Source organism: Rutidosis leptorrhynchoides, chromosome 2, assembly GCF_046630445.1.
Source record: "Rutidosis leptorrhynchoides isolate AG116_Rl617_1_P2 chromosome 2, CSIRO_AGI_Rlap_v1, whole genome shotgun sequence".
Lineage (NCBI taxonomy): Eukaryota > Viridiplantae > Streptophyta > Magnoliopsida > Asterales > Asteraceae > Rutidosis > Rutidosis leptorrhynchoides.
In genome coordinates, this window is record NC_092334.1 from 288374247 (window position 1) to 288395670 (window position 21424).

The window sequence follows — 21424 nt, forward strand, 5'->3', positions numbered from 1 at the left end:
CTCGTACCGTAGCAGCAAAATAGTAAACAACAAAGAAATAGTTACGGGGATCGATGGTGTTTTGTGGTATTTGTTCGGGTGGTGTTTAGACAGGAGGCCGTCACTATAGCAGTTGCAGAAACAGTTTCATCTTCTCTATTACAGCTGCTACAGTAGTTAAAATAGTTACGAATAGTTGAAACAATTTAGTATCGGTGTTTTGTGATGATTGGTGGTACACGAAACAGCATAACAACTACGGCTGTAACGGTGTGCAGTTCACTTGGTGACGTTCATGGTGATAGATGGTTATGGTGGCGGTTATGGTGTTTCAAATGGTGAGAGGGTTGTCGAGCGTGGTGATTGAAAGGTACTCACGATAGTAACAGAACTAATAGGGTGACGTTTGTTCATGGTGCTATAATCGGTTTAGTTGATTGAGCAGGAGTCCGAGATTGACTAGCACTAATTCCATTACCATTTCTTATACTATCCTGTTTAGGATAGTAGAAGATAACAGTGAGTGGAGATGAGAGAAAGAGAGAGAGAGTTGGAATTCATGGCGGTGACGGTTGTGTGGGTTGTGATAATCGGTGATTGGTGGTGATTTATACCCGTTGTAAACAGAAAACAAAAGAAAAGCGTAGCAGCGAATGATGATAGTGAATGGTTGCAGCAGGTTCTTGGTTCCAAATATTAAGAGAGAGAGACATGGTTTAAGGTGATTGCAACTGGAAGGAATAGCAAGCGTGGTGGATGGTTTCGGTTGTAGTTCGTAGGTGGTGATATGGTGACGGGTTTATAAGAATGAAGTGGGTTTTGTTTTTCTTTCTTTCTCTCAAAAGTAGTATGTGAATGATATAGAGTAACTAAGTACATGATTTAATAGTAATATGGGATTGTAATTGATATGTGATATGGACAGGAATCTATTTGCAGACAACTGGTAACCAGTTTTTCCACAATCGAATAGAATCACAAAATAAAACAGATATAAAAATCCAATTATGTTACTGTCATTGTTGTACTAATATGTATAATTAAATTTTATTAAGTGATAAATATATTAATACCGATATTACTAAATAATAGCAGTTATATTAATAATGCCGTATAATAGTAGAAAATACTAATAATAATAGAAATAATAATAACAACAATACTAATATTAATAATAAATAATGATAATTATAATAATAATTATAAAAATGATAATAATTATATTATTAATGATAATAAATAAAATAATGATTTTTAGTGATAATACTTAATAATACTAGTAATAACAAATTACATTGTTTCAATTTTCATATCTATATAGTAAATATTATAAAAATATTAATAATACAAATAATAATATTAGTATTAATATTATTAATATTAATGAGAGTAATATTAATAATATTGATATATCACTATATCTCAATTTGTAATTATTTAATATATTAATATTACATATGCCTTTTAATATTTACACATAAATGTTCGTGAATAGTCGGGAATGGTCGAAGGTCAATTGAATATATGAAACAGTTCAAAATTTTTGAGACTCAACCTAACAGACTTTGCTAATTATGTCAAAAATATTACATCGTATCGAGAGTTTGGTTTAAAATTAGTCGAAATTTTCCGGGTCGTTACATTACCCACCCGTTAAAGAAATTTCGTCCCCGAAATTTGAGTGAGGTCGTCATGGCTGACAATAAGTATGTTTTCATGATGAATAAGAGTTGACAAAATAGGGTTTTATCAACATTGAGTATATTCATAGAATAATTGAGTTACTCGAAGCGTATGAGTGAAGCTATCACAAAAGAGTGAAATGAGGAATAAAGATTCGTCTTGACTTTTGACGTTGTCACGGTTGATTTCAAGGATTTTAAGGAAATCTTCTATTCAGAAAGAAAATGAAATGACACGATTTATTAGCAAACTGTTGGAATTACGGAAGAACAGAAATATCGAGGAAATATTTCCGTGATATGCTTAGAAATTAAGTAGAATGAAAGAGTCGCGTAACATGGTTCATGATGACGGTACTTTGAATCATCACGTTCCATTAGAAACTCGGCATGAATTACTGTAATATAATCACGTTGGCCAAGCGCATTATATTGTACTAACTCATGCTTCAAATCCCTACACTTCTCCAGAATTCATTCCTAATTAATATTGAGATTTTTACTGAAGTTTCCAATATAATGGAATATAGAAAACACGAAGAGGTAGAAATTTTGGACAGGAATGTTTATGAAAATATCCTCAGAAATATCGAAGATGATATTTTGGAATTTCTAAGTTCGAAGGTTGATGAAGAAAAATTTTCAAAAGATTTTAACGTGACTTTGGAGTAAGATATTCTCTAAAGATTTCATCGGATCCAGAATTACTTGAATTCTTTGAATTTTAGTCCTTGTATTTGTCCTTGGTCTCCTTCATTGTTAGCTCAATCCGTTTTTCAGTACCAAATTTTCTATCGAGCGTTTCCAATACCTCATTCTTTTATCATCAACTTTTGGCCATTAAGACCATCTACAACATGCTGCTTCGTCAGCATTTTCAAAGTTAACGGATATGGATAATCGGTTATCAAACTGAGGGTTTTCAAGAATATTGAAGGTTTTTTTTTTAGATGATTAAACGCTGATAGTAATATGGTGGAATATAAAAGGTTTTCCGGTATCGATAAAGAGTACGCATATAAATCAAGGTTATATTAAGGTTGTTTTGGATGAAAAGTCGGAGTTGATTCGCTGAAGCTGTGACAAAATTGACTACTTTGGAAAGGGATTACAAAGTTACTTTCGGCAATACAACGCTAAAGGAGGTGGCACAGATACACGTTTACTCAGGTTCCGAGTGTTTCCAGGTGCATAACTATATGCAAGAATCTTTTCTTTCATAGATGAGGTGCGGTTGGTTCATTCTCTCGATTAAGGTGTTTTCAAGAATCATGAAAGATTTGAACGCGGATTGTATTTAACGAGGTACAAATGAGGTTTAAGATGGAATCAAGTGGCAAACTTGAAGAATTTTTTTTTTAGTTTCATATGTTATAATCAATATTTTAATTCATTTTAATTGTCCAAAGTTAGCAGTCCAATAGTCCAATTGTCCTATGGTCCAATAGTCCAATGATTCATATACAGTTATATATATAATATTCGAATTAATTAATACGTATCGTGACCCGTGTACCGGTCTCAGTATTGATCACAACTCAAACCATATGTATATTTTGGAATCCACCTCAACCCTGTATAGTCAACTATAGAGTGTCTATGGTCGTTCCGAAATATATATATAGATGGGTCGATATGATAGGTCGAAACCTTGTATACGTGTCCCGTTATTTAAAGTGCATAAAATAAATAAATATATATCATGACCCGTGCACAACGTATTGTCTCAGAATTAATCCAACGTATTGTGTACATGTGTCCCGATGTAAAGTGCGTAAAAGTAAATAACAGAAATTAAATGACGATAAATTAAATTGCGAGAATGTAAATTGCGATAAATAAAATGTAATACGGAATTGACAGTTAGCTGGGAACAGTTAGCTAGGAACAGTTAGCGTGGATTCTTAACAATATTTCAATTAGTTAATTCGTTTGTTTCTAACAAATTTTATTTTGTCCAATGTTTTCTTCATTATGCCACTTGTTAGATTTTGATAGGTCAAAATCCAAAGATGAAATTGAATGAAAATGGTTATTCTGTGGTGAACGGATTCGTATATCGGTGGATAGTAAATGACTGTTGAATCAGATTCGAAGAATGTACAGTGTAACTTATTAATGTGAAATATAAATATTCCTCGGGTATTACCCACCCGTTAAAATATTTCCACCATTAACAGTTTGTACGAAAGAATTTTCAATTACAATCTTTATGAAAATATACTTACATATATATTTTCTTCAGATGTAATCATGGATTTAATGAGTCAATACGATATTAAACTCATTGGATTTATCGCTAGTACTAGATTACATGATCTCTAAAACATTAGAGATTACATAATCGTCATGTCGAACGAAGATTAATGAGGTAGAACGATACGTAAAGCGAAGATAATCGATGTAGAATGATATGTAGAACGAAGATAAAGTAGATAGAACAATACATAGAACGATGATTATGCTCGAGGTACAGATTGAGATGTTGAGGCATGTGATGTTGAAACTTAGGTTGTTGGTGGTACTGATGTTGATGTTGGTGGTACTGTTGGTGCTGGTGATGTTGTTGAAGCTGGTACGTTTTGCACTATATTTTCCAACGCCACGACTCGAACGCGAAGCTCGTTGACTTCTTCTATTACTCCGGGATGATTGGTGGTCGAAACAAGCGGATGGATAAGGTTTTGAATTCGAGATAGTATATGATCATGGCGAGGTATTTGGGAAATGAGGGTGAAAATAGTGTTTCAGATTGGCTCGCCGATAAGTGTTTCAGGTTCTTCGTCAAGAGGTGAATTCGGTTGGTGGGTGGAAAGGATCGCTTTCTTCTTGTCTCCATTGATTAAGTCGACTTCGACCACATCAGATGAATTGAGGATGGATGACTGGGTGATTCATTTTGGTGACGCTGCTTTCGGAGCCTAGGTGAAACTCCATATCGGAATCCGAGGGACTTAAACTAGTGGTGAGTTCCATTGTGTACGATTGAATAAAGGATTTTTTCGATATGAAGTGATTTTCGAATATCGGATGATATTCTAATTATATAGAATACCTATACATAGTACTGAAGTTCCCGTAGATTACGAAGAGATTTAAGGAAACGTGTAAGATAAAGTCTACAGTAACAGATATGCTAAGATATGAATTTATCTATTACACTATCTGTCAATAAGTGCAGGAAGTCGTGTCTAGACCTAGGAATGATAAGCAGGTAATTTTCCACTAGAAATGATAAACAATACTTATAATATGCAGCTAAGGTCGAAGTCCAGACTCACTAATGCATCCTAACAACTATCAGTTAGACACACTAATGTAAGACCTGGTTCGCTAAGACCAACGCTCTGATACCACATGTAACAACCCGTCCTTATCCACCTGGACGAAATCATCAACATCTGGCCCCATTGCGATGATCGACTCCAAGTAATGTCCTTAAAATGAGCAAATGCACAGCGGAAGACTTAATTCGTACCTGAGAATAAACATGCTTAAAAGTGTCAACCAAAAGGTTGGTGAGTTCATAGGTTTATCATAACAATCATTTCCATTATTTTAATAGACCACAAGATTTCATATTTATAAACATAATACACTCGCAAGTGTATGAAAAAGTCGTTGAGCACTTGGTAACCATACTTAACATTTAAATCACAGCAGCATATTCTTAAATAAACCCTACACCGTACCAAGTGTAGTAACGAAACGAAGTACTGTGCAACCGTTTAAAACTGGTCGTCCAGCCCGGTTGGGGTTGTCAGGCCCGATAGATCTATCAACAGGATTCGCGTTTACGCTCCTCACGTAAATATTAGCTACCAAGTATAAAGAATATGCCATGGTACAACTCAACGTAGAATGTATTTTAAGTACTTGTGTCTATTTCGTAAAACATTTGTAAAAGCAGCGCATGTATTCTCAGTCCCAAAAATATATATTGCAAAAGCAATTAAAAAGGAAGCAAATGAAACTCACCTATTGTATTTTGTAGTAAAAATACATATGACGACATTGAACAAGTATAGGGTTGGCCCTAGATTCACGAACCTATATTAGTTATATATATATTAACACATATAATCGTAATTAAAATAATTCTATAGTATTTATATATTTAGTGCTGTAGTTTATATATTATTTGTACTAAATTCTAATATATTTTATTTATATTTATATATCTTATGTTATATGTTTATTTGTTTTGTGTGTATGTATATAGTAGAAATGTTAATATTTTTAATATATAATTATAGGTAATATTATTGTATAAGTATATTTTTATTTACAAAATATTTATTTGTTATAATAATATAATAATAACGATAATGAAAGCTTAGATAAAAAGGTAGTTTTAAATAAAGAAAATTTTTAATAAGAATGATACCTTTTATAATACTAATAGTTTTAATGAAAATAGAAATGAAATTTTCAATGAAAATGATAATTTCAAAAAAAATAATAAAAAAAAAAAATAATGGTTCTTCTAGTAATAGTAATGATAATAATAATATTTTTTTTTATTTTTTTTATTTACTAATAATAATGTTAATAATAATGATAAAAATAATAAGAATAATAAAAGTGATAGTATGACTACCTCAAAAGAAGAAAAAGACCCAGATGAGATGACTATGCCCAGATTTGAACTCAAAACCTCTTGGTTAACACAAATTCCCCTAATCCATCCCTCTATCTATTACTTTATGATTTATCTATGGATTTAAATCTTTTTAATTTGTTTTCGGTTTCCATCTTCTTCATATCATCATATAACATTCCATCAATTATCTTGGCCCAATGAAACATAAGAGATCTCGGCCCAATAAACCAAAGTTCACAGCCCATCTAAACCACACGGCCCAATTCAATTTCCAAGCCCAATGTTTGTTGTTTTTAAAAAAAAATTTGCAACATCCTGGGATTGAACCCGTGACCTTTCATTTACACACAAACACCCAGAACCACTTCTCCATTCTCACTTTTCTAATATTATTAATATCATAATTGTATTTAACCCTTTTATAATTAAATACCCATGATTATGTATTTAAAATTCTGAAACAGAAAAGCAAAAGCCATTATTATTGGATTAACTTTATTGACATCTAAACCCCATCATTGTCCATCATCACCTAACCCATTCATAATTACAACATGATTATCAGTATCTTTTATCTATTCGTTATTTATCATCATAATCGTTCATCTTCACTCCCGTACCATCATTATCATCACGTTCGTTGTAACAGGAACGGAAGTAGAACTCGTACCGTAGCAGCAAAATAGTAAACAACAAAGAAATAGTTACGGGGATCGATGGTGTTTTGTGGTATTTGTTCGGGTGGTGTTTAGACAGGAGGCCGTCACTATAGCAGTTGCAGAAACAGTTTCATCTTCTCTATTACAGCTGCTACAGTAGTTAAAATAGTTACGAATAGTTGAAACAATTTAGTATCGGTGTTTTGTGATGATTGGTGGTACACGAAACAGCATAACAACTACGGCTGTAACGGTGTGCAGTTCACTTGGTGACGTTCATGGTGATAGATGGTTATGGTGGCGGTTATGGTGTTTCAAATGGTGAGAGGGTTGTCGAGCGTGGTGATTGAAAGGTACTCACGATAGTAACAGAACTAATAGGGTGACGTTTGTTCATGGTGCTATAATCGGTTTAGTTGATTGAGCAGGAGTCCGAGATTGACTAGCACTAATTCCATTACCATTTCTTATACTATCCTGTTTAGGATAGTAGAAGATAACAGTGAGTGGAGATGAGAGAAAGAGAGAGAGAGTTGGAATTCATGGCGGTGACGGTTGTGTGGGTTGTGATAATCGGTGATTGGTGGTGATTTATACCCGTTGTAAACAGAAAACAAAAGAAAAGCGTAGCAGCGAATGATGATAGTGAATGGTTGCAGCAGGTTCTTGGTTCCAAATATTAAGAGAGAGAGACATGGTTTAAGGTGATTGCAACTGGAAGGAATAGCAAGCGTGGTGGATGGTTTCGGTTGTAGTTCGTAGGTGGTGATATGGTGACGGGTTTATAAGAATGAAGTGGGTTTTGTTTTTCTTTCTTTCTCTCAAAAGTAGTATGTGAATGATATAGAGTAACTAAGTACATGATTTAATAGTAATATGGGATTGTAATTGATATGTGATATGGACAGGAATCTATTTGCAGACAACTGGTAACCAGTTTTTCCACAATCGAATAGAATCACAAAATAAAACAGATATAAAAATCCAATTATGTTACTGTCATTGTTGTACTAATATGTATAATTAAATTTTATTAAGTGATAAATATATTAATACCGATATTACTAAATAATAGCAGTTATATTAATAATGCCGTATAATAGTAGAAAATACTAATAATAATAGAAATAATAATAACAACAATACTAATATTAATAATAAATAATGATAATTATAATAATAATTATAAAAATGATAATAATTATATTATTAATGATAATAAATAAAATAATGATTTTTAGTGATAATACTTAATAATACTAGTAATAACAAATTACATTGTTTCAATTTTCATATCTATATAGTAAATATTATAAAAATATTAATAATACAAATAATAATATTAGTATTAATATTATTAATATTAATGAGAGTAATATTAATAATATTGATATATCACTATATCTCAATTTGTAATTATTTAATATATTAATATTACATATGCCTTTTAATATTTACACATAAATGTTCGTGAATAGTCGGGAATGGTCGAAGGTCAATTGAATATATGAAACAGTTCAAAATTTTTGAGACTCAACCTAACAGACTTTGCTAATTATGTCAAAAATATTACATCGTATCGAGAGTTTGGTTTAAAATTAGTCGAAATTTTCCGGGTCGTTACATTACCCACCCGTTAAAGAAATTTCGTCCCCGAAATTTGAGTGAGGTCGTCATGGCTGACAATAAGTATGTTTTCATGATGAATAAGAGTTGACAAAATAGGGTTTTATCAACATTGAGTATATTCATAGAATAATTGAGTTACTCGAAGCGTATGAGTGAAGCTATCACAAAAGAGTGAAATGAGGAATAAAGATTCGTCTTGACTTTTGACGTTGTCACGGTTGATTTCAAGGATTTTAAGGAAATCTTCTATTCAGAAAGAAAATGAAATGACACGATTTATTAGCAAACTGTTGGAATTACGGAAGAACAGAAATATCGAGGAAATATTTCCGTGATATGCTTAGAAATTAAGTAGAATGAAAGAGTCGCGTAACATGGTTCATGATGACGGTACTTTGAATCATCACGTTCCATTAGAAACTCGGCATGAATTACTGTAATATAATCACGTTGGCCAAGCGCATTATATTGTACTAACTCATGCTTCAAATCCCTACACTTCTCCAGAATTCATTCCTAATTAATATTGAGATTTTTACTGAAGTTTCCAATATAATGGAATATAGAAAACACGAAGAGGTAGAAATTTTGGACAGGAATGTTTATGAAAATATCCTCAGAAATATCGAAGATGATATTTTGGAATTTCTAAGTTCGAAGGTTGATGAAGAAAAATTTTCAAAAGATTTTAACGTGACTTTGGAGTAAGATATTCTCTAAAGATTTCATCGGATCCAGAATTACTTGAATTCTTTGAATTTTAGTCCTTGTATTTGTCCTTGGTCTCCTTCATTGTTAGCTCAATCCGTTTTTCAGTACCAAATTTTCTATCGAGCGTTTCCAATACCTCATTCTTTTATCATCAACTTTTGGCCATTAAGACCATCTACAACATGCTGCTTCGTCAGCATTTTCAAAGTTAACGGATATGGATAATCGGTTATCAAACTGAGGGTTTTCAAGAATATTGAAGGTTTTTTTTTTAGATGATTAAACGCTGATAGTAATATGGTGGAATATAAAAGGTTTTCCGGTATCGATAAAGAGTACGCATATAAATCAAGGTTATATTAAGGTTGTTTTGGATGAAAAGTCGGAGTTGATTCGCTGAAGCTGTGACAAAATTGACTACTTTGGAAAGGGATTACAAAGTTACTTTCGGCAATACAACGCTAAAGGAGGTGGCACAGATACACGTTTACTCAGGTTCCGAGTGTTTCCAGGTGCATAACTATATGCAAGAATCTTTTCTTTCATAGATGAGGTGCGGTTGGTTCATTCTCTCGATTAAGGTGTTTTCAAGAATCATGAAAGATTTGAACGCGGATTGTATTTAACGAGGTACAAATGAGGTTTAAGATGGAATCAAGTGGCAAACTTGAAGAATTTTTTTTTTAGTTTCATATGTTATAATCAATATTTTAATTCATTTTAATTGTCCAAAGTTAGCAGTCCAATAGTCCAATTGTCCTATGGTCCAATAGTCCAATGATTCATATACAGTTATATATATAATATTCGAATTAATTAATACGTATCGTGACCCGTGTACCGGTCTCAGTATTGATCACAACTCAAACCATATGTATATTTTGGAATCCACCTCAACCCTGTATAGTCAACTATAGAGTGTCTATGGTCGTTCCGAAATATATATATAGATGGGTCGATATGATAGGTCGAAACCTTGTATACGTGTCCCGTTATTTAAAGTGCATAAAATAAATAAATATATATCATGACCCGTGCACAACGTATTGTCTCAGAATTAATCCAACGTATTGTGTACATGTGTCCCGATGTAAAGTGCGTAAAAGTAAATAACAGAAATTAAATGACGATAAATTAAATTGCGAGAATGTAAATTGCGATAAATAAAATGTAATACGGAATTGACAGTTAGCTGGGAACAGTTAGCTAGGAACAGTTAGCGTGGATTCTTAACAATATTTCAATTAGTTAATTCGTTTGTTTCTAACAAATTTTATTTTGTCCAATGTTTTCTTCATTATGCCACTTGTTAGATTTTGATAGGTCAAAATCCAAAGATGAAATTGAATGAAAATGGTTATTCTGTGGTGAACGGATTCGTATATCGGTGGATAGTAAATGACTGTTGAATCAGATTCGAAGAATGTACAGTGTAACTTATTAATGTGAAATATAAATATTCCTCGGGTATTACCCACCCGTTAAAATATTTCCACCATTAACAGTTTGTACGAAAGAATTTTCAATTACAATCTTTATGAAAATATACTTACATATATATTTTCTTCAGATGTAATCATGGATTTAATGAGTCAATACGATATTAAACTCATTGGATTTATCGCTAGTACTAGATTACATGATCTCTAAAACATTAGAGATTACATAATCGTCATGTCGAACGAAGATTAATGAGGTAGAACGATACGTAAAGCGAAGATAATCGATGTAGAATGATATGTAGAACGAAGATAAAGTAGATAGAACAATACATAGAACGATGATTATGCTCGAGGTACAGATTGAGATGTTGAGGCATGTGATGTTGAAACTTAGGTTGTTGGTGGTACTGATGTTGATGTTGGTGGTACTGTTGGTGCTGGTGATGTTGTTGAAGCTGGTACGTTTTGCACTATATTTTCCAACGCCACGACTCGAACGCGAAGCTCGTTGACTTCTTCTATTACTCCGGGATGATTGGTGGTCGAAACAAGCGGATGGATAAGGTTTTGAATTCGAGATAGTATATGATCATGGCGAGGTATTTGGGAAATGAGGGTGAAAATAGTGTTTCAGATTGGCTCGCCGATAAGTGTTTCAGGTTCTTCGTCAAGAGGTGAATTCGGTTGGTGGGTGGAAAGGATCGCTTTCTTCTTGTCTCCATTGATTAAGTCGACTTCGACCACATCAGATGAATTGAGGATGGATGACTGGGTGATTCATTTTGGTGACGCTGCTTTCGGAGCCTAGGTGAAACTCCATATCGGAATCCGAGGGACTTAAACTAGTGGTGAGTTCCATTGTGTACGATTGAATAAAGGATTTTTTCGATATGAAGTGATTTTCGAATATCGGATGATATTCTAATTATATAGAATACCTATACATAGTACTGAAGTTCCCGTAGATTACGAAGAGATTTAAGGAAACGTGTAAGATAAAGTCTACAGTAACAGATATGCTAAGATATGAATTTATCTATTACACTATCTGTCAATAAGTGCAGGAAGTCGTGTCTAGACCTAGGAATGATAAGCAGGTAATTTTCCACTAGAAATGATAAACAATACTTATAATATGCAGCTAAGGTCGAAGTCCAGACTCACTAATGCATCCTAACAACTATCAGTTAGACACACTAATGTAAGACCTGGTTCGCTAAGACCAACGCTCTGATACCACATGTAACAACCCGTCCTTATCCACCTGGACGAAATCATCAACATCTGGCCCCATTGCGATGATCGACTCCAAGTAATGTCCTTAAAATGAGCAAATGCACAGCGGAAGACTTAATTCGTACCTGAGAATAAACATGCTTAAAAGTGTCAACCAAAAGGTTGGTGAGTTCATAGGTTTATCATAACAATCATTTCCATTATTTTAATAGACCACAAGATTTCATATTTATAAACATAATACACTCGCAAGTGTATGAAAAAGTCGTTGAGCACTTGGTAACCATACTTAACATTTAAATCACAGCAGCATATTCTTAAATAAACCCTACACCGTACCAAGTGTAGTAACGAAACGAAGTACTGTGCAACCGTTTAAAACTGGTCGTCCAGCCCGGTTGGGGTTGTCAGGCCCGATAGATCTATCAACAGGATTCGCGTTTACGCTCCTCACGTAAATATTAGCTACCAAGTATAAAGAATATGCCATGGTACAACTCAACGTAGAATGTATTTTAAGTACTTGTGTCTATTTCGTAAAACATTTGTAAAAGCAGCGCATGTATTCTCAGTCCCAAAAATATATATTGCAAAAGCAATTAAAAAGGAAGCAAATGAAACTCACCTATTGTATTTTGTAGTAAAAATACATATGACGACATTGAACAAGTATAGGGTTGGCCCTAGATTCACGAACCTATATTAGTTATATATATATTAACACATATAATCGTAATTAAAATAATTCTATAGTATTTATATATTTAGTGCTGTAGTTTATATATTATTTGTACTAAATTCTAATATATTTTATTTATATTTATATATCTTATGTTATATGTTTATTTGTTTTGTGTGTATGTATATAGTAGAAATGTTAATATTTTTAATATATAATTATAGGTAATATTATTGTATAAGTATATTTTTATTTACAAAATATTTATTTGTTATAATAATATAATAATAACGATAATGAAAGCTTAGATAAAAATGTAGTTTTAAATAAAGAAAATTTTTAATAAGAATGATACCTTTTATAATACTAATAGTTTTAATGAAAATAGAAATGAAATTTTCAATGAAAATGATAATTTCAAAAAAAATAATAAAAAAAAAAATAATGGTTCTTCTAGTAATAGTAATGATAATAATAATATTTTTTTTTATTTTTTTTATTTACTAATAATAATGTTAATAATAATGATAAAAATAATAAGAATAATAAAAGTGATAGTATGACTACCTCAAAAGAAGAAAAAGACCCAGATGAGATGACTATGCCCAGATTTGAACTCAAAACCTCTTGGTTAACACAAATTCCCCTAATCCATCCCTCTATCTATTACTTTATGATTTATCTATGGATTTAAATCTTTTTAATTTGTTTTCGGTTTCCATCTTCTTCATATCATCATATAACATTCCATCAATTATCTTGGCCCAATGAAACATAAGAGATCTCGGCCCAATAAACCAAAGTTCACAGCCCATCTAAACCACACGGCCCAATTCAATTTCCAAGCCCAATGTTTGTTGTTTTTAAAAAAAAATTTGCAACATCCTGGGATTGAACCCGTGACCTTTCATTTACACACAAACACCCAGAACCACTTCTCCATTCTCACTTTTCTAATATTATTAATATCATAATTGTATTTAACCCTTTTATAATTAAATACCCATGATTATGTATTTAAAATTCTGAAACAGAAAAGCAAAAGCCATTATTATTGGATTAACTTTATTGACATCTAAACCCCATCATTGTCCATCATCACCTAACCCATTCATAATTACAACATGATTATCAGTATCTTTTATCTATTCGTTATTTATCATCATAATCGTTCATCTTCACTCCCGTACCATCATTATCATCACGTTCGTTGTAACAGGAACGGAAGTAGAACTCGTACCGTAGCAGCAAAATAGTAAACAACAAAGAAATAGTTACGGGGATCGATGGTGTTTTGTGGTATTTGTTCGGGTGGTGTTTAGACAGGAGGCCGTCACTATAGCAGTTGCAGAAACAGTTTCATCTTCTCTATTACAGCTGCTACAGTAGTTAAAATAGTTACGAATAGTTGAAACAATTTAGTATCGGTGTTTTGTGATGATTGGTGGTACACGAAACAGCATAACAACTACGGCTGTAACGGTGTGCAGTTCACTTGGTGACGTTCATGGTGATAGATGGTTATGGTGGCGGTTATGGTGTTTCAAATGGTGAGAGGGTTGTCGAGCGTGGTGATTGAAAGGTACTCACGATAGTAACAGAACTAATAGGGTGACGTTTGTTCATGGTGCTATAATCGGTTTAGTTGATTGAGCAGGAGTCCGAGATTGACTAGCACTAATTCCATTACCATTTCTTATACTATCCTGTTTAGGATAGTAGAAGATAACAGTGAGTGGAGATGAGAGAAAGAGAGAGAGAGTTGGAATTCATGGCGGTGACGGTTGTGTGGGTTGTGATAATCGGTGATTGGTGGTGATTTATACCCGTTGTAAACAGAAAACAAAAGAAAAGCGTAGCAGCGAATGATGATAGTGAATGGTTGCAGCAGGTTCTTGGTTCCAAATATTAAGAGAGAGAGACATGGTTTAAGGTGATTGCAACTGGAAGGAATAGCAAGCGTGGTGGATGGTTTCGGTTGTAGTTCGTAGGTGGTGATATGGTGACGGGTTTATAAGAATGAAGTGGGTTTTGTTTTTCTTTCTTTCTCTCAAAAGTAGTATGTGAATGATATAGAGTAACTAAGTACATGATTTAATAGTAATATGGGATTGTAATTGATATGTGATATGGACAGGAATCTATTTGCAGACAACTGGTAACCAGTTTTTCCACAATCGAATAGAATCACAAAATAAAACAGATATAAAAATCCAATTATGTTACTGTCATTGTTGTACTAATATGTATAATTAAATTTTATTAAGTGATAAATATATTAATACCGATATTACTAAATAATAGCAGTTATATTAATAATGCCGTATAATAGTAGAAAATACTAATAATAATAGAAATAATAATAACAACAATACTAATATTAATAATAAATAATGATAATTATAATAATAATTATAAAAATGATAATAATTATATTATTAATGATAATAAATAAAATAATGATTTTTAGTGATAATACTTAATAATACTAGTAATAACAAATTACATTGTTTCAATTTTCATATCTATATAGTAAATATTATAAAAATATTAATAATACAAATAATAATATTAGTATTAATATTATTAATATTAATGAGAGTAATATTAATAATATTGATATATCACTATATCTCAATTTGTAATTATTTAATATATTAATATTACATATGCCTTTTAATATTTACACATAAATGTTCGTGAATAGTCGGGAATGGTCGAAGGTCAATTGAATATATGAAACAGTTCAAAATTTTTGAGACTCAACCTAACAGACTTTGCTAATTATGTCAAAAATATTACATCGTATCGAGAGTTTGGTTTAAAATTAGTCGAAATTTTCCGGGTCGTTACATTACCCACCCGTTAAAGAAATTTCGTCCCCGAAATTTGAGTGAGGTCGTCATGGCTGACAATAAGTATGTTTTCATGATGAATAAGAGTTGACAAAATAGGGTTTTATCAACATTGAGTATATTCATAGAATAATTGAGTTACTCGAAGCGTATGAGTGAAGCTATCACAAAAGAGTGAAATGAGGAATAAAGATTCGTCTTGACTTTTGACGTTGTCACGGTTGATTTCAAGGATTTTAAGGAAATCTTCTATTCAGAAAGAAAATGAAATGACACGATTTATTAGCAAACTGTTGGAATTACGGAAGAACAGAAATATCGAGGAAATATTTCCGTGATATGCTTAGAAATTAAGTAGAATGAAAGAGTCGCGTAACATGGTTCATGATGACGGTACTTTGAATCATCACGTTCCATTAGAAACTCGGCATGAATTACTGTAATATAATCACGTTGGCCAAGCGCATTATATTGTACTAACTCATGCTTCAAATCCCTACACTTCTCCAGAATTCATTCCTAATTAATATTGAGATTTTTACTGAAGTTTCCAATATAATGGAATATAGAAAACACGAAGAGGTAGAAATTTTGGACAGGAATGTTTATGAAAATATCCTCAGAAATATCGAAGATGATATTTTGGAATTTCTAAGTTCGAAGGTTGATGAAGAAAAATTTTCAAAAGATTTTAACGTGACTTTGGAGTAAGATATTCTCTAAAGATTTCATCGGATCCAGAATTACTTGAATTCTTTGAATTTTAGTCCTTGTATTTGTCCTTGGTCTCCTTCATTGTTAGCTCAATCCGTTTTTCAGTACCAAATTTTCTATCGAGCGTTTCCAATACCTCATTCTTTTATCATCAACTTTTGGCCATTAAGACCATCTACAACATGCTGCTTCGTCAGCATTTTCAAAGTTAACGGATATGGATAATCGGTTATCAAACTGAGGGTTTTCAAGAATATTGAAGGTTTTTTTTTTAGATGATTAAACGCTGATAGTAATATGGTGGAATATAAAAGGTTTTCCGGTATCGATAAAGAGTACGCATATAAATCAAGGTTATATTAAGGTTGTTTTGGATGAAAAGTCGGAGTTGATTCGCTGAAGCTGTGACAAAATTGACTACTTTGGAAAGGGATTACAAAGTTACTTTCGGCAATACAACGCTAAAGGAGGTGGCACAGATACACGTTTACTCAGGTTCCGAGTGTTTCCAGGTGCATAACTATATGCAAGAATCTTTTCTTTCATAGATGAGGTGCGGTTGGTTCATTCTCTCGATTAAGGTGTTTTCAAGAATCATGAAAGATTTGAACGCGGATTGTATTTAACGAGGTACAAATGAGGTTTAAGATGGAATCAAGTGGCAAACTTGAAGAATTTTTTTTTTAGTTTCATATGTTATAATCAATATTTTAATTCATTTTAATTGTCCAAAGTTAGCAGTCCAATAGTCCAATTGTCCTATGGTCCAATAGTCCAATGATTCATATACAGTTATATATATAATATTCGAATTAATTAATACGTATCGTGACCCGTGTACCGGTCTCAGTATTGATCACAACTCAAACCATATGTATATTTTGGAATCCACCTCAACCCTGTATAGTCAACTATAGAGTGTCTATGGTCGTTCCGAAATATATATATAGATGGGTCGATATGATAGGTCGAAACCTTGTATACGTGTCCCGTTATTTAAAGTGCATAAAATAAATAAATATATATCATGACCCGTGCACAACGTATTGTCTCAGAATTAATCCAACGTATTGTGTACATGTGTCCCGATGTAAAGTGCGTAAAAGTAAATAACAGAAATTAAATGACGATAAATTAAATTGCGAGAATGTAAATTGCGATAAATAAAATGTAATACGGAATTGACAGTTAGCTGGGAACAGTTAGCTAGGAACAGTTAGCGTGGATTCTTAACAATATTTCAATTAGTTAATTCGTTTGTTTCTAACAAATTTTATTTTGTCCAATGTTTTCTTCATTATGCCACTTGTTAGATTTTGATAGGTCAAAATCCAAAGATGAAATTGAATGAAAATGGTTATTCTGTGGTGAACGGATTCGTATATCGGTGGATAGTAAATGACTGTTGAATCAGATTCGAAGAATGTACAGTGTAACTTATTAATGTGAAATATAAATATTCCTCGGGTATTACCCACCCGTTAAAATATTTCCACCATTAACAGTTTGTACGAAAGAATTTTCAATTACAATCTTTATGAAAATATACTTACATATATATTTTCTTCAGATGTAATCATGGATTTAATGAGTCAATACGATATTAAACTCATTGGATTTATCGCTAGTACTAGATTACATGATCTCTAAAACATTAGAGATTACATAATCGTCATGTCGAACGAAGATTAATGAGGTAGAACGATACGTAAAGCGAAGATAATCGATGTAGAATGATATGTAGAACGAAGATAAAGTAGATAGAACAATACATAGAACGATGATTATGCTCGAGGTACAGATTGAGATGTTGAGGCATGTGATGTTGAAACTTAGGTTGTTGGTGGTACTGATGTTGATGTTGGTGGTACTGTTGGTGCTGGTGATGTTGTTGAAGCTGGTACGTTTTGCACTATATTTTCCAACGCCACGACTCGAACGCGAAGCTCGTTGACTTCTTCTATTACTCCGGGATGATTGGTGGTCGAAACAAGCGGATGGATAAGGTTTTGAATTCGAGATAGTATATGATCATGGCGAGGTATTTGGGAAATGAGGGTGAAAATAGTGTTTCAGATTGGCTCGCCGATAAGTGTTTCAGGTTCTTCGTCAAGAGGTGAATTCGGTTGGTGGGTGGAAAGGATCGCTTTCTTCTTGTCTCCATTGATTAAGTCGACTTCGACCACATCAGATGAATTGAGGATGGATGACTGGGTGATTCATTTTGGTGACGCTGCTTTCGGAGCCTAGGTGAAACTCCATATCGGAATCCGAGGGACTTAAACTAGTGGTGAGTTCCATTGTGTACGATTGAATAAAGGATTTTTTCGATATGAAGTGATTTTCGAATATCGGATGATATTCTAATTATATAGAATACCTATACATAGTACTGAAGTTCCCGTAGATTACGAAGAGATTTAAGGAAACGTGTAAGATAAAGTCTACAGTAACAGATATGCTAAGATATGAATTTATCTATTACACTATCTGTCAATAAGTGCAGGAAGTCGTGTCTAGACCTAGGAATGATAAGCAGGTAATTTTCCACTAGAAATGATAAACAATACTTATAATATGCAGCTAAGGTCGAAGTCCAGACTCACTAATGCATCCTAACAACTATCAGTTAGACACACTAATGTAAGACCTGGTTCGCTAAGACCAACGCTCTGATACCACATGTAACAACCCGTCCTTATCCACCTGGACGAAATCATCAACATCTGGCCCCATTGCGATGATCGACTCCAAGTAATGTCCTTAAAATGAGCAAATGCACAGCGGAAGACTTAATTCGTACCTGAGAATAAACATGCTTAAAAGTGTCAACCAAAAGGTTGGTGAGTTCATAGGTTTATCATAACAATCATTTCCATTATTTTAATAGACCACAAGATTTCATATTTATAAACATAATACACTCGCAAGTGTATGAAAAAGTCGTTGAGCACTTGGTAACCATACTTAACATTTAAATCACAGCAGCATATTCTTAAATAAACCCTACACCGTACCAAGTGTAGTAACGAAACGAAGTACTGTGCAACCGTTTAAAACTGGTCGTCCAGCCCGGTTGGGGTTGTCAGGCCCGATAGATCTATCAACAGGATTCGCGTTTACGCTCCTCACGTAAATATTAGCTACCAAGTATAAAGAATATGCCATGGTACAACTCAACGTAGAATGTATTTTAAGTACTTGTGTCTATTTCGTAAAACATTTGTAAAAGCAGCGCATGTATTCTCAGTCCCAAAAATATATATTGCAAAAGCAATTAAAAAGGAAGCAAATGAAACTCACCTATTGTATTTTGTAGTAAAAATACATATGACGACATTGAACAAGTATAGGGTTGGCCCTAGATTCACGAACCTATATTAGTTATATATATATTAACACATATAATCGTAATTAAAATAATTCTATAGTATTTATATATTTAGTGCTGTAGTTTATATATTATTTGTACTAAATTCTAATATATTTTATTTATATTTATATATCTTATGTTATATGTTTATTTGTTTTGTGTGTATGTATATAGTAGAAATGTTAATATTTTTAATATATAATTATAGGTAATATTATTGTATAAGTATATTTTTATTTACAAAATATTTATTTGTTATAATAATATAATAATAACGATAATGAAAGCTTAGATAAAAAGGTAGTTTTAAATAAAGAAAATTTTTAATAAGAATGATACCTTTTATAATACTAATAGTTTTAATGAAAATAGAAATGAAATTTTCAATGAAAATGATAATTTCAAAAAAAATAATAAAAAAAAAAAATAATGGTTCTTCTAGTAATAGTAATGATAATAATAATATTTTTTTTTATTTTTTTTATTTACTAATAATAATGTTAATAATAATGATAAAAATAATAAGAATAATAAAAGTGATAGTATGACTACCTCAAAAGAAGAAAAAGACCCAGATGAGATGACTATGCCCAGATTTGAACTCAAAACCTCTTGGTTAACACAAATTCCCCTAATCCATCCCTCTATCTATTACTTTATGATTTATCTATGGATTTAAATCTTTTTAATTTGTTTTCGGTTTCCATCTTCTTCATATCATCATATAACATTCCATCAATTATCTTGGCCCAATGAAACATAAGAGATCTCGGCCCAATAAACCAAAGTTCACAGCCCATCTAAACCACACGGCCCAATTCAATTTCCAAGCCCAATGTTTGTTGTTTTTAAAAAAAAATTTGCAACATCCTGGGATTGAACCCGTGACCTTTCATTTACACACAAACACCCAGAACCACTTCTCCATTCTCACTTTTCTAATATTATTAATATCATAATTGTATTTAACCCTTTTATAATTAAATACCCATGATTATGTATTTAAAATTCTGAAACAGAAAAGCAAAAGCCATTATTATTGGATTAACTTTATTGACATCTAAACCCCATCATTGTCCATCATCACCTAACCCATTCATAATTACAACATGATTATCAGTATCTTTTATCTATTCGTTATTTATCATCATAATCATTCATCTTCACTCCCGTACCATCATTATCATCACGTTCGTTGTAACAGGAACGGAAGTAGAACTCGTACCGTAGCAGCAAAATAGTAAACAACAAAGAAATAGTTACGGGGATCGATGGTGTTTTGTGGTATTTGTTCGGGTGGTGTTTAGACAGGAGGCCGTCACTATAGCAGTTGCAGAAACAGTTTCATCTTCTCTATTACAGCTGCTACAGTAGTTAAAATAGTTACGAATAGTTGAAACAATTTAGTATCGGTGTTTTGTGATGATTGGTGGTACACGAAACAGCATAACAACTACGGCTGTAACGGTGTGCAGTTCACTTGGTGACGTTCATGGTGATAGATGGTTATGGTGGCGGTTATGGTGTTTCAAATGGTGAGAGGGTTGTCGAGCGTGGTGATTAAAGGTACTCACGATAGTAACAGAACTAATAGGGTGACGTTTGTTCATGGTGCTATAATCGGTTTAGTTGATTGAGCAGGAGTCCGAGATTGACTAGCACTAATTCCGTTACCATTTCTTATACTATCCTGTTTAGGATAGTAGAAGATAACAGTGAGTGGAGATGAGAGAAAGAGAGAGAGTTGGAATTCATGGCGGTGACGGTTGTGTGGGTTGTGATAATCGGTGATTGGTGGTGATTTATACCCGTTGTAAACAGAAAACAAAAGAAAAGCGTAGCAGCGAATGATGATAGTGAAT